This window comes from Pan paniscus, chromosome 1 (genome assembly GCF_029289425.2).
Source record: "Pan paniscus chromosome 1, NHGRI_mPanPan1-v2.0_pri, whole genome shotgun sequence".
NCBI lineage: Eukaryota > Metazoa > Chordata > Mammalia > Primates > Hominidae > Pan > Pan paniscus.
This window is the reverse complement of record NC_073249.2, coordinates 225584953-225601165: the sequence shown is the minus strand read 5'-3', so window position 1 is coordinate 225601165 and position 16213 is coordinate 225584953. Positions and strand designations below refer to the sequence as shown.

The 16213-nt window shown below is 59.9% G+C and overlaps 1 protein-coding gene across 1 annotated transcript in view; it reads right to left on the bottom strand.

The window, feature by feature from the left end:
* TTC34 (tetratricopeptide repeat domain 34) overlaps window positions 1-16213 on the bottom strand; it is an 85913-nt gene that overhangs the window by 10534 nt on the left and 59166 nt on the right. The window lies entirely within an intron of this gene.

Below are 16213 nucleotides of genomic sequence, written 5' to 3'. Positions count from 1 at the left end.
CACCCTACCACAGTCTATGTACAGTTAATATGGGGCCACTTTACCTAAAATGTGAGATCCCCACAGCAGTAAATTCCATTATTCCCATACTTTGTGTTATCGTTGTCATACACCGAGCAATACATTTCCTCACATAGTGCATTATTTCAAGTGAATTAATTATATATATATTTTGAGACAGGGTCTCTGTCTGTTGCCCAGGCTGGAGTGCAGTGGCATGATCTTGGTTCACTGCAACCTTGAACTCCTGGGCTTAAGTGATCCTCCCACTTCTGCCTCCAGAGTAGCTGGGACCACAGGCACATGCCACCACACCCAGCTCATTTTAAAATCTTTTTGTACAAATGGGGTCTTGATATATTGCCCAGGCTGGTATGGAACTTCTGGTCTCAAGCCATCCTCCCACCTTGGCCTCCCAAAGTACTGGGATTACAGGTGTGAGCTACCACACCTGGCCTGTTTTTAATTTAGATAGCTTTGTTCAAAGAAATTAAAAGAAGGAATAAATACATCATTTTGTATTTGCAGATGCTTTTCATTTCTTGCAGCAGAGAATTTCTATCAGGCATCAGTTCTCTTCAATTTCACCACCTTCCCTCAGGATCTGCTGTGGTGTCATTCACTGATGACGAATCTCTCAGCTTCCATTTGTCTAACGGGTCTTTAATGTCACCCTCGTTTCTGAAGGACATTTTAACAAGATGGATAATTCTGGCTTGGCACTTTTTTCTTTTAGTGACTTAAAGGTGCTGTCCCATTGTCTTCTGGGTTCCATTGTTTCTGGGACAAATCTGCTGTCATTCGTGTTGTTATATGTCATTTGTTCACCCCTCTGGTTGCTTTAAGATGTTCTCTTTATCTTTTTTTTTCAGGAACTTGACCAAGATGTGCCTTCTTAGGGGTGGTTCTCTTTCTGTTTTTCTTCTTGGGATTTGTTGAGCTTCTTGGGAATTTTTCTGCTGTTATTTCTTCAAATACCTGTGTATATTTGTCCCATTCATTCTCCGTATTCTCTGGGAGTCCAATCACATGTATGCTAGATGGCCTGAAATTGTCCCACTGGTCACTGAAGGTTTCTTCATTTATTTTTTTAATTTTTAAAAGTTTTTTAGAGGCCAGGTGCAGTGGCTCACGCCTGTAATCCCAGCATGTTGGGAGGCCGAGGTGGGCAGATCCAGAGGTCAGGAGATCGAGACCATCCTGGCCAACATGGTGAAACCCCGTCTCTACTAAAAATACAATAAAAATACAAAACTTAGCCAGGCATAGTGGTGGGTGCCTGTAGTCCCAGCTACTCAGGAGGCTGAGGCAGGAGAATTGGTTGATCCCAGGAGGTGGAGGTTGCGGTGAGCTGAGATTGTGGCACTGCACTCCAGCCTAGGTGACAGAGAGAGACTCCATCTCTTCTAGAAAAAATTTTTTTTCTTTCTTTTTTTTATTTTGAGAGGGAGTCTCACTCTGTCGCCCAGGCTGGTCTCAAACTCCTGGGCTCAAGTGATGCTGCCACTTCGCCCTCCCAAAGTACCGGAATTACAGGTGTGAGCCATGATGCTCAGCTCAGCTCTCATCGTTTGAAACAGAGTTTTGTTTTTTGTTTTTTGTTTTCCCTGCTGTTCCTTAGATTGGATAATTTCCTTAGATTGGATAATTTTCTTTGGTTTATACTTGAGTTCACTAATCCTGCTTTGGCAGTTTCCAATCTGCTGTTGTGCCTGCCTAGTAAGTTTTATTTCCAGATATGCTGCGTTTCAGATCTAGGATCTCCACTTGATTATTACTGTTTTTTTTTTTTTCGCATTCCTCTGCTAGGATTCTCCATCAGCTCACTCATTCTAGCAAACATTTCTTTTACATGTTTATGTCACTGCTTTTAAAAGCCCCTGTGTGTAAATTCCAAACTTCTAAGCCATCTCAGGGTCTGTTTCTATGAAGTACTTCTTCTCTTATTACGGGTCCCATTTCCCTGGTTCTCTGCCTGCCTAGCAGTTCTTGGTTTTGCGCTGGGCTCTGTGTCTGGCATGTGGTAGACAGGGCTGTGGTGCTGTCCTGCAAGGGGGCTGATTTCACTCTGGTGGGCAGGTAGATTACTGGTGGATCATTTTGGCCCTGCCAGGCTTTATCTTGTACTTTGCTAGGGGAGGATTCGTTTTTGAACTTAGTCCTAAAGTACAATCTTAATTTTAGGGTGTGGCCTTTCTGGGGTCTCAACTGAATGCCGAAGATGTTCAGAAAAGCCTCTCTGCGGCCTCCTGTCTCTCAGGTCACAGCTCTTTGCTGCCTGTTGTTTGGTGCCTGGAAACATTTGCTCATGCATTATATCCAGTTTATACAGCTGTTAGGAGCCTGGAATGGCACCCATATCCCCAGGTGAGCATCTGACAGCCTGGAACAGCACCCCACACCCCAGGGGAGCATCTTACAGCCTGGAACAGCACCCCACACCTTCAGGGGAGCATCGTACAGCCTGGAACGGCATCCATACCCACAGGTGAATGTGTGACAGCCTGAAACAGCATTCTCCAACCCCAGGTGAGCATCTGACAACCTGGAATAGAACCCCACACCCACAGGTGAGCATCTGACAGCCTGGAACAGCACCGCACACTCCCAGGTGAGCACAGGTGAACATCTGACAGCCTGGAATGGCACCCACACTCACAGGTGAGTGTGGGACAGACTGGAGCAGCATTCTCCAGCCCCAGGTGAACTTGCGACAATCCAAAACAGAACCCTACACACCCAGGTGAGCATCTGACAGCCAAGGATGGCACCCCACACACCTAGGGGAGCATCTTACAGCCTGGAACAGCACCCCACACCCCCAGGTGAGTAGCTGACAGCCTGGGAATGCACCCCCACACCCAGTTGAGCATCTGAAACCCTATAGCACCACCCCCGACCAACAGGTGAAAATCTTACAGCCTGGAACGGCACCTTCCACCCCCAGGTGAGCATCTTCCAGCCTGAAACAGCACCCCACACCCCCAGGTGAGTGTCTTACAGCCTGGAACGGTATCCATACCCGCAGATGAGTGTGTGACAGCCTAGAACAGCATTCTCCAACCCCAGGTGAGCTTGTGACAATCTGGAACAGGACCCCACAACCCCAGGTGAGCATCTGACAGCCTAAAACAGCACCCTCCACCCTTAGGTGATCATTTGACAGCCAGGAATGACAACCCACATAAGCATCTGACAGCCTAGAACGGCACCCCCCAGTTAGGTGAGAATCTGAATGCCTGGATCAACGCTCAAACCTTCAGGTGAGCATCTGACAGCCTGGAACAGCAGTGCCCACACCCAGGTGAGCATCTGAAACCCTCCAGCAGCACTCACCACTCCAAGGTGAGCATTTGACAGCCTGGAACAGCACCCTTCATGTTCAGGTGAGCATCTGATAGTTTTGTTTTATGTTGAGATGGAGTCTCTCTCTGTCGCCCAGGCTACAGGCCAGTGGTGCGATCTTGGCTCACTGCAACCACCACCCCCAGGTTTAATCGATTCTCCTGCCTCAGCCTCCTGAGTAGCTGCGACTACAGGCTGATTTTTGTATTTTTAGTAGAGACGGGGTTTCACCATGTTGACCAGGCTGGTCTTGAACTCCTGGTGATCCACCCACCTCGGCCTCCCAAAGTGCTGGGATTACAAGCACAAGTCATCGCACCTGGCTGATCATCTGACAGTTTTAAATGGCACCTCACACCCTCAGGTGAGCATCTGACAGCCTGGAATGGCACTCTGCATCCCCAAGTGAGCTTCTGACAGCCTGGAATGGCACTCTGCATCCCCAGGTGAGCATCTGACAGCCTGGAATGGCACTCTACACCCTCAGGTGAGCATCTGACAGCGTGGAATGGCACTCTACATCCCCAGGTGAGCATCTGACAGCCTGGAATGGCACTCTACATCCCCAGGTGAGCATCTGACAGCCTGGAACGGCACGCCACACCCTCAGGTGAGCATCTGACAGCCTGGAATGGCACTCTACATCCCCAGGTGAGCTTCTGACAGCCTGGAATGGCACTCTACACCCTCAGGTGAGCTTCTGACAGCCTGGAATGGCACTCTACACCCTCAGGTGAGCATCTGACAGCCTGGAATGGCACTCTACATCCCCAGGTGAGCTTCTGACAGCCTGGAATGGCACCCCACACCCTCAGGTGAGCATCTGACAGCCTGGAATGGCACTCTACATCCCCAGGTGAGCATCTGACAGCCTGGAATGGCACTCTACATCCCCAGGTGAGCATCTGACAGCCTGGAACAGCACCTCACACCCACAGGTGAGTGTGTGACAGCCTGGAATAGCATGCTCCAACCCCAGGTGAGCTTGTGACAATCTGGAACAGGACCCCACTACCCCAGGTGAGCATGTGATAGCCGAAAACAGCACCCTCCACCCCCAGGGGATCATCTGATAGCCAAGAATGGCACTACTACCCTGAGGTGAGAATCTGACAGCCTGGATCAGCACTTCGACCTTCAGGTGAGTGTCTGAGAGCCTGGAACAGCACCCCACACCCCCAGGTGAGCATCTGACAGTCGGGAACAGCACCTCACACCCACAGATGAGACTCTGACAACATAGAATGTCACCCTGACCCCCAGGTGAGCATCTGAAACTCTGGATCAGCTCTCCCCCATGCAAGGTGAGCATCTGACAGCAGGGAACAGCACTTGACACCCCCAGGTGAGCCTCTGACAGCCTGAAACCAGACCCACACCACAGGTGAGCAGCTGACAGACTGCAACAGCACCCCACACCATCAAGCGAGCATCAGACAGCCCTAAATGACACCCCAGCCCCCCAGGTGAGCATCACACCATCCAAATGGCACCCCAAATCCCCAATAAGCATCTGATAGCCTGAAACAGCACTCCACACCTTCAGGGGAGCATCTGACAGCCTAGAACGGTATCCCACACCCCCAGGTAAGCATCAGAAAGCCTGGAATGGCACCCCAAACCCCCAGGTGAGCAACTTTGCAGCCTGGGACAGTACCCTCCACCACCAGGTGAGCACTTCACAGCCTAAAACTGCACCTCACAGGCCAAGGTGAGCATCTGACTGCCTGGAACGGCACTCATACCCCGAGGTGAATGTGTGACAGCCTGAAACAGCATTCTCCAATCCCAGGCGAGGATCTGACAACCTGGAATAGAACTCCACACTGGCAGGTGAGCATCTGACAGCATTGAATGGCACCCACACCCATAGATGAGTATGGGACAGACTGGAGCAGCATTCTCTAGCCCCAGGTGAACTTGTGACAATCCGAAACAGAACCCCACACACGCAGGTAAGCATCTGACAGCCAAGGACGGCACCCCACACACCCAGGTGAGCATCTGACAGCCTAGAATGGCACCACCACACTTAGGTGAGAATCTGACAGCCTGGATCAGCACTTCAATTTTCAGCTGAGTGTCTGAGAGCCTGGAACAGCACCCCACACCTCCCGGTGAGTATCTGACAGCTTGGAACATCACCCTGCACCCCAGGAGGGCATCTGACAGCCTGGGAAGGCAACCCCACACCCAGGTGAGCATCTGAAACCCTACAGCACCACCCCTCTCCAACCTGCAGGTGATTATCTGACAGCCTAGAACAGCACCCTCCACCCCCAGATGAGCATCTTACAGCCGGAAAAACACCCTCCACCACCAGGTGATCATCGGACAGCCTGGAATGGTACCACCACTTAGGTGAGACTCTGATGGACTCAAACAACAACTCACGCCTTTGGGTGAGCAGCTGAGAACCTAAGTTGGCAGCCTGCACTCAGGGGAGCATCTGACAGCCTGAAGCAGCATCTTCCACCTCTAAGTGAGCATCTGACGGTCTGGAGCATCATCCACACCCCCAGGTGAGCATCTGACGGTCTGGAGCAGAACCCACACGCCCAGGCGAGCATCTGACAGCCTGGAGCAGCACCCACACCACCAGGCGACCATCTGACAGCCTGGAACAGCACCCACAACCCCAGGTGAGCATCTGACAGTCTGGAGCAGAATTCTCCAACCCCAGGTGAGCATCTGACAACCTGGAGCAGCACCCACACCCCCAGGTGAGCATCTGACAGTCTAGAGCAGCATCCACACCCCCAGGCGAGCATCTGACAGCCTGGAGCAGCACCCACACCCCCAGGCGAGCATCTGACAGCCTGGAGCAGCACCCACACCCCCAGGTGAGCATCTGACAGTCTAGAGCAGCATCCACACCCCCAGGCAAGCATCTGACAGCCTGGAGCAGCACCCACACACCCAGGCGAGCATCTGAGGCCTGGAGCAGCACCCACACCCCCAGGCCAGCATCCGACGGCCTGGAGCAGCACCCACACCCACAGGCGAGCATCTGACAGCCTGGAGCAGCACCCACACCCCCAGGCGAGCATCTGACGGCCTGGAGCAGCACCCACACCCCCAGGCGAGCATCTGACGGCCTGGAGGAGCACCCACACACACAGGTGAGCATCTGACGGCCTGGAGCAGCACCCACACCCACAGGTGAGCATCTGACAGCCTGGAGCAGCACCCACACCCCCAGGCGAGCATCTGACCACATGGAGCAGCACGCACACCCACAGGCGAGCCTCTGACCGTATGGAGCAGCACCCACACCCCCAGGCGAGCATCTGACCGCATGGAGCAGCACTCACACCCGAGGCGAGCATCTGACCCCATGGAGCAGCACCAACACCCCCAGGCGAGCATCTCACCGCCTGGAGCAGCGCCCACACCCCCAGGGGAGCATCTGACCGCATGGAGCAGCACGCACACCCACAGGCGAGCCTCTGACCGCATGGAGCAGCACTCACACCCGAGGCGAGCATCTGACCCCATGGAGCAGCACCAACACCCCCAGGCGAGCATCCCACAGCCTGGAGCAGCACCCACACCCCCAGGCGAGCATTCGACAGCCTGGAGCAGCACCCACACACCCAGGCGAGCACCCGACAGACTGGAGCAGCACCCACACCCCAGGCGAGCATTTGACAGCCTGGAGCAGCGCCCACATCCCTAGGCGAGCATCCGACAGCCTGGAGCAGCACCTACACCGCCAGGTGAGCATTTGACAGCCTGAAACAGCACCCACACCCCCAGGTGACCATCTGACAGCCTGCAACAGCACCCACACCCCCAGGTGACCATCTGACAGCCTGAAACAGCACCCACACCCCCAGGCGAGCATCTGACAGCCTGGAGCAGCACCCACACTCCCAGGTGAGCATCTGACAGCCTGAAACAGCACCCACACCCCCAGGTGACCATCTGACAGCCTGGAACAGCAAACTGAACACCCAGGTGAGCATCTGACCACCCGGAACAGCACCCACACCCCCAGGCGAGCATCTGACAGCCTGGAACAGCACACTGCAACCCCTGGTGAGCGTCTGACAGCCTGGAACAGCACCCACACACCCAGGTGAGCATCTGACAGCCTGGAACAGCACCCACACCCCCAGGTGAGCATCCGACAGCCTGGAGCAGCACCCACACCACTAGGGGAGCATCTGACAGCCTGGAACAGCACCCACACCCCCAGGCGAGCATCTGACAGCCTGGAGCAGCACCCCACACCCCCAGGTGAGCATCTGACAGCCTGGAACAGAACCCACACCCCCAGGTGAGCATCTGACAGGCTGGAACAGCACCCACACCCCCAGGTGAGCATCCGACAGCCTGGAGGAGCGCCCACACCCCCAGGGGAGCATCTGACCGCATGGAGCAGCACCCACACACACAGGCGAGCATCCGACAGCCTGGAGCAGCGCCCAAACCCCCAGGCGAGCATCTGACAGCCTGGAGCAGCGCCCACAACCCCAGGTGTGCATTTGACAGCCTGTAGCAGCGCCCAAACCCCCAGGTTAGCATCTGAGAGCCTGGCGCAGCGCCCACACCCCCAGGCGAGCATCTGACCGCATGGAGCAGCGCCCACACCCGCAGGCGAGCATATGACCGCATGGAGTAGCGCCCACACCCCCAGGCGAGCATCTGACCGCATGGAGCAGCACCCACACCCCCCAGTCGTGCATCTGACCGCATGGAGCAGCGCCCACACCCCCAGGCGAGCATCTGACCGCATGGAGCAGCACCCACACCCACAGGCGAGCATCTGACCGAACGGAGCAGCACTCACACCCCAGGCGAGCATATGACCTTATGGAGCAGCACCAACACCCCCAGGCGAGCATCCCACAGCCTGGAGCAGCACCCACAGCCCCAGGTGAGCATCAGACAGCCTGGAGCAGCAACCACACCCCCAGGCGAGCATCTGACAGCCTGGAGCAGCGCCCACAACCCCAGGTGTGCATTTGACAGCCTGTAGCAGCGACCAAACCCCTAGGTGAGCATCTGAGAGCCTGGCGCAGCGTCCACACCCCCAGGCGAGTATCTGTCAGCCTGGAGCAGCGCCCACACCCCCAGGCGAGCATCTGACCGCATGGAGCAGCGCCCACACCCGCAGGCGAGCATATGACTGCATGGAGTAGCGCCCACACCCCCAGGCGAGCATCTGACCGCATGGAGCAGCGCCCACACCCCCAGGCGAGCATCTGACCGCATGGAGCAGCGCCCACACTCCCAGGCGAGCATCCGACAGCCTGGAAAAGCGCCCATATCCCTAGGCGAGCATCCGACCGCCTGGAGCAGCGCCCACATCCCCAGGGGCGCATCCGACAGCCTGGAGCAGCACCCACATCCCTAGGCGAGCATCTGACAGCATGGAGCAGCACCGACACCCCCTGGCGAGCATTGGACAGCCTGGAGCAGCACCCACACACCCAGGCAAGCATCCGACAGCCTGGAGGAGCACCCACACCCTAGGCGAGCGTTTGACAGCCTGGAGCAGCACCCACATGCCTAGGCGAGCATCCAACAGCCTGGAGCAGCACCCACACCCCCAGGCCAGGATCTGACAGCCTGGAGCAGCGCCAACACCCACAGGCGAGCATCTGACAGCGTGAAGCAGCGCCCAAACCCCCAGGCGAGCATCTGACAGCCTGGAGCAGCGCCCACACCCCCAGGTGAGCATCAGACAGCCTGGAGCAGTGCCCACACCCCCAGGCGAGCATCTGACCGCATGGAGCAGCGCTCACACCCCCAGGCGAGCATCTGACTGGAAGGTGCAGCGCCCACACCCCCAGGTGACCATCTGACAGCCTGGAGCAGCACCCACACTCCCAGGTGAGCATCTGACAGCCTGAAACAGCACCCACACCCCCAGGTGACCATCTGACAGCCTGGAACAGCAAACTGAACACCCAGGTGAGCATCTGACCACCCGGAACAGCACCCACACCCCCAGGCGAGCATCTGACAGCCTGGAACAGCACACTGCAACCCCTGGTGAGCGTCTGACAGCCTGGAACAGCACCCACACACCCAGGTGAGCATCTGACAGCCTGGAACAGCACCCACACCCCCAGGTGAGCATCCGACAGCCTGGAGCAGCACCCACACCACTAGGTGAGCATCTGACAGCCTGGAACAGCACCCACACCCCCAGGCGAGCATCTGACAGCCTGGAGCAGCACCCCACACCCCCAGGTGAGCATCTGACAGCCTGGAACAGAACCCACACCCCCAGGTGAGCATCTGACAGGCTGGAACAGCACCCACACCCCCAGGTGAGCATCCGACAGCCTGGAGGAGCGCCCACACCCCCAGGGGAGCATCTGACCGCATGGAGCAGCACCCACACACACAGGCGAGCATCTGACAGCCTGGAGCAGCGCCCAAACCCCCAGGCGAGCATCTGACAGCCTGGAGCAGCGCCCACACCCCCAGGTGAGCATCTCACCGCCTAGAGCAGCGCCCACACCCCCAGGTGAGCATCTGAGAGCCTGGAGCAGCGCAAACACCCCCAGGCGAGTATCTGACAGCCGGGAGCAGCGCCCACACCCCCAGGCGAGCATCTGACCGCATGGAGCAGCGCCCACACCCCCCAGTCACGCATCTGACGGCATGGAGCAGCGCCCACACCCCCAGGCGAGCATCTGACCGCATGGAGCAGCGCTCACACCCCCAGGCGAGCATCCGACAGCTTGGAAAAGTGCCCACATCCCCAGGCGAGCATCCGACCGCCTGGAGAAGCGCCCACAACCCCAGGCGAGCATTCGACAGCCTGGAGCAGCGCCCACACCCCGAGGGGAGCATCCGACAGCCTGGAGCAGCACCCACACCCGCAGGTGAGCATCCGACAGGCTGGAGCAGCACCCACACCCCCAGGGGAGCATCTGACAGCCTGGAGCTGCACCCACACACCCAGGCGAGCATCCGACAGCCTGGAGCAGCACCCACACCCCCAGGCGAGCATTCGACAGCCTGGTGCAGCACCCACATCCCTAGGCGAGCATCCGACAGCCTGGAGCAGCACCCACACCCCCAGGACAGGATCTGACAGCCTGGAGCAGTGCCAACACCCGCAGGCGATCATCTGACAGCCTGGAGCAGCACTCACACCCCCAGGCAAGCATCTGACGGCCTGGAGCAGCACCCACACCCCCAGGCGAGCATCTGAGGCCTGGAGCAGCACCCACACCCCCAGGCCAGCATCTGACGGCCTGGAGCAGCACCCACACCCACAGGCGAGCATCTGACGGCCTGGAGCAGCACCCACACCCCCAGGCGAGCATCTGACGGCCTGGAGGAGCACCCACACCCACAGGTGAGCATCTGACGGCCTGGAGCAGCACCCACACCCCCAGGCGAGCATCTGACGGCCTGGAGGAGCACCCACACCCCCTGGTGAGCATCTGACGGCCTGGAGCAGCACCCACACCCACAGGCGAGCATCTGACAGCCTGTCCTGCAGCCACACCCCCAGGCGAGCGTCTGACAGCCTGGAGCAGCACCCACACCCCCAGGTGAGCGTCTGATAGCCTGGAACAGCACCCACACCCGCAGGTGAGCATCCGACTGCCTGGAGTAGCACCCACACCCCCAGGCGAGCATCCGACAGCCTGGAACAGCACCCACACCCCCAGGTGAGCCTTCGACAGCCTGGAGCAGCACCCACAGCCCCAGGCGAGAATCTGACAGCGTGGAGCAGGACCAACACCCCCAGGTGAGCATCTGACATCCTGGAGCAGCACCCTGCACCCCCAGGTTAGCATCTGACAGACTGGAACAGCACCCACACTTCCAGGTGAGCATCCGACAGCCTGGAACAGCAACCACACCCGCAGGTGAGCATCTGACAGCCTGGAACAGCACCCCACACCCCCAGGTGAGCATCTGACGGCCTGAAACAGCACCCAAACCCCCAGGTGAGCATCTGACGTCCTGGAACAGCACCCACACCCCCAGGTGAGCATCCCACAGCCTGGAGCAGCACCCACACCCCCAGGCAAGCATCTGACAGCCTGTAGCAGCGCCAAAACCCCCAAGAGAGCATCTGAGAGCCTGGAGCAGCGCCCACACCCCCAGGCGAGTATCTGACAGCCTGGAGCAGCGCCGACACCCCCAGGAGAGCATCTGATTGCATGGAGCAGCGCGCACACCCCCACGCGAGCATCCGACCGCATGGAGCAGCACCAACACCCCCAGGCGAGCATCCGACAGCCTGGAGCAGCACCCACAGCCCCAGGCGAGCATCTGACAGCCTGGAGCAGCAACCACACCCCCAGGCGAGCATCTGACAGCCTGGAGCAGCGCCCACAACCCCAGGCGAGCATCTGACAGCCTGTAGCAGCGCCCAAACCCCCAGGAGAGCATCTGAGAGCCTGGAGCAGCGCCCACACCCCCAGGCGAGTATCTGACAGCCTGGAGCAGCACCGACACCCCCAGGCGAGCATCTGACCGCATGGAGCAGCGTGCACACCCCCAGGCGAGCATTCAACAGCCTGGAGCAGCGCCCACACCCCCAGGGGAGCATCCGACAGCCTGGAGCAGCACCCACACCCACAGGCGAGCATCCGACAGGCTGGAGCAGCACCCACACACCCAGGCGAGCATCCGACAGCCTGGAGCAGCACCCACACCCACAGGCGAGCATCCGACAGCCTGGAGCAGCACCCACAACCCCAGGCGAGCATCCGACAGCTGGGAGCATCACCCACACCCCCAGGCGAGCATCCGACAGCCTGGAGCAGCACCCACACCCCCAGGCGAGCATCTGACAGCCTGGAGCAGCAGCCACACCCCCAGGCGAGCATCTGACAGCCTGGAGCAGCACCCACATCCCCAGGCGAGCATCTGACAGCCTGGAGCAGTGCCCACACCCCCAGGTGAGCATATGACCGCCTGGAGCAGCACCCACACCCCCAGGCGAGCATCTGACAGCCTGGAATAGCACCCCACATGTCCAGGTGAGCCTCTGACAGCCTGGAGCAGCACCCACTCCCCCAGGCGAGCATCTGACTGCATGGAACAGTACCCCCCACCCCCAGGTGAGCATCTGACCGCCCGGAACAGCAACCACAACCCCAGGTGAGCATCTGACAGCCTGGAACAGCACCCCACACCCCCAGGGGAGCATCTGACATCCTGGAACAGTACCCCACACTTCCAGGTGAGCATCTGACAGCCTGGAACAGCACCCCACACCCCCAAGTGAGCATCTGACATCCTGGAACGGCACCCCACACCCCCAGGTGAGGATCTGACAGCCTGGAACAGCACCCACACCCCCAGGTGAGCATCGGACAGCCTGGAAACAGCACTCTGCCCACCCAGGTGAGCATCTGATAGCCTGGAACAGCACCCACACCCCCAGGCGAGCATCTGATAGCCTGGAACGGCACCCACAACCCCAGGTGAGCATCTGATCTTCTGGAGCAGCACCCACACCCCTGGGGGAGCATCTGATAGCGTGGAAGAGCACCCACACCCCCAGGTGAGAATCTGACAGCCTGGAACGGCACCCTGCACCCCCAGGCGAGCATCTGAGAGGCTGGAATTCCACCCACATCCCCAGGCGAGCATCTGACAGCCTGGAACAGGACCCTGCATACCCAGGTAAGCATCTGACAGCCTGGAACAGCACCCACACCCCCAGGCGAGCATCTGACAGCCTGGAGCAGCACCCACTCCCTTAGGTGACCATCTGACAGCCTTGAGCACTGCCCACACCCTCAGGCGAGCATCTGACAGCCTGGAGCAGCACCCACACCGCGAGCTGAGCAGCTGACAGCCTGGAGCAGCAGCCACACCCCCAGGTGAGCATGTGACCGCCTGGAGCAGCACCCACACCCCCAGGTGAGCATCTGACTGCATGGAGCAGCACCCAAACCCCCAGGCGAGCATCCGACAGCATGGAGCAGCACCCACACCCGGAGGCGAGCATCTGACCACATGGAGCAGCACCCACACCCCCTGGCGAGCATTCGACAGCCTGGAGCAGCACCCACACACCCAGGCGAGCATCCGACAGACTGGAGCAGCACCCACAGCCCCAGGCGAGCATCTGACAGCCTGGAGCAGCACCAACACCCCCAGGCGAGCATCCCACTGCCTGGAGCAGCACCCACAACCCCAGGCGAGCATCTGACAGCGTGGAGCAGCGCCCACAACCCCACGGGAGCATCTGACAGCCTGTAGCAGTGCCCAACCCCCCAGGTGAGCATCTGAGAGCCTGGAGCAGCGCCCACACCCCCAGGCGAGCATTCGACAGCCTGGAGCAGCGCCCACACCCCCAGGTGAGAATCTGACCGCCTGGAGCAGCACCCACACCCCCAGGCGAGGATCTGACAGCCTGGAATAGCACCCCACACGTCCAGGTGAGCCTCTCACAGCCTGGAGCAGCACCCACAGCCGCAGGCAAGCATCTGAGTGCATGCGACAGTACCCCACACCCCCAGGTGAGCATCTGACTGCCGGGAACCGCAACCACACCCCCAGGTGAGCATCTGACAGACTGGAACAGCACCCCACACCCCCAGGGGAGCATGTGACATCCTGGAACAGTACCTCACACCTCCAGGTGAGCATCTGACAGCCTGCAACAGCACCCACACCCACAAGTGAGCATGAGACATCATGGAACAGCACCCCACACCCCCAGGTGAGGATCTGACAGCCTGGAACAGCACCCACACACCCAGGTGAGCATCTGACAGCCTGGAAACAGCACTCTACCCACCCAGGTGAGCATCTGATAGCCTCGAACAGCACCCACACCCCCAGGCGAGCATCCGACAGCCTGGAGCAGCACCCACACCCCAGGCGAGCATTCGACAGCCTGGAGCAGCACCCACATCCCTATGCGAGCATCTGACAGCATGGAGCAGCAACCACACCCCCTGGCGAGCATTGGACAGCCTGGAGCAGCACCCACACACCCAGGCGAGAATCCGACAGCCTGGAGCAGCACCCACACCCTAGGCGAGCATTTGACAGCCTGGAGCAGCACCCACATGCCTAGGCGAGCATCCGACAGCCTGGGGCAGCACCCACACCCCCAGGCCAAGATCTGACAGCCTGGGGTACCGCCCACACCCCCAGGTGAGCATGTCACCGCCTGGAGCAGCGCCCACACCCCCAGGTGAGCATCTGAGAGCCTGGAGCAGCGCGAACACCCCCAGGCGAGTATCTGACAGCCGGGAGCAGCGCCCACACCCCCAGGCGAGCATCTGACCGCAGGGAGCAGCACGCACACCCCCCAGTCGCGCATCTGACCGCATGGAGCAGCACCCACACCCGCAGGCGAGCATCTGACCGCATGGAGCAGCACCCACACCCCCAGGCGAGCATCTGACTGGAAGGTGCAGCGCTCACACCCCCAGGCGAGCATCCGACAGCTTGGAAAAGCGCCCACATCCCCAGGCGAGCAACCGACCGCCTGGAGAAGCGCCCACAACCCCAGGCGAGCATTCGACAGCCTGGAGCAGCGCCCACACCCCGAGGGGAGCATCCGACAGCCTGGAGCAGCACCCACACCTGCAGGTGAGCATCCGACAGGCTGGAGCAGCACCCAAACCCCCAGGGGAGCATCTGACAGTCTGGAGCTGCACCCACACACCCAGGCGAGCATCCGACAGCCTGGAGCAGCACCCACACCCCCAGGCGAGCATTCGACAGCCTGGTGCAGCACCCACATCCCTTGGCGAGCATCTGACAGCCTGGAGCAGCACCCACACCCCCAGGCCAGGATCTGACAGCCTGGAGCAGTGCCAACACCCACAGGCGATCATCTGACAGCCTGGAGCAGCACTCACACCCCCAGGCGAGCATCTGATGGCCTGGAGCAGCACGCACACCCCCAGGCGAGCATCTGAGGCCTGGAGCAGCACCCACACCCCGAGGCCAGCATCCGGCGGCCTGGAGCAGCACCCACACCCACGCACCCACACCCCCAGGCGAGCATTCGACAGCCTGGTGCAGCACCCACATCCCTTGGCGAGCATCCGACAGCCTGGAGCAGCACCCACACCCCCAGGCCAGGATCTGACAGCCTGGAGCAGTGCCAACTCCCACAGGCGATCATCTGACAGCCTGGAGCAGCACTCACACCCCCAGGCGAGCATCTGACGGCCTGGAGCAGCACGCACACCCCCAGGCGAGCATCTGAGGCCTGGAGCAGCACCCACACCCCCAGGCCAGCATCCGGCGGCCTGGAGCAGCACCCACACCCACAGGCGAGCATCTGATGGCCTGGAGCAGCACCCACACCCCCAGGCGAGCATCTGACGGCCTGGAGGAGCACCCACACCCCCTGGTGAGCATCTGACGGCCTGGAGCAGCACCCACACCCCCAGGCGAGCATCTGACGGCCTGGAGGAGCACTTACACCCACAGGCGAGCATCTGACAGCCTGGAGCAGCACTCACACCCCCAGGCGAGCATCTGACAGCCTGGAGCAGCACCCACACCCCCAGGCGAGCATCTGAGGCCTGGAGCAGCACCCACACCCCCAGGCCAGCATCCGACGGCCTGGAGCAGCACCCACACCCCCAGGCGAGCATCTGAGGCCTGGAGCAGCACCCACACCCCCAGGCCAGCATCCGACAGCCTGGAGCAGCACCCACACCCCAGGCGAGCATTCGACAGCCTGGAGCAGCACCCACATCCCTAGGCGAGCATCTGACAGCATGGAGCAGCACCCACACACCCTGGCGAGCATTGGACAGCCTGGAGCAGCACCCACACAACCAGGCGAGCATCCGACAGCCTGGAGCAGCACCCACACCCTAGGCGAGCATTTGACAGCCTGGAGCAGCACCCACATGCCTAGGCGAGCATCCGACAGCCTGGAGCAGCACCCACACCCCCA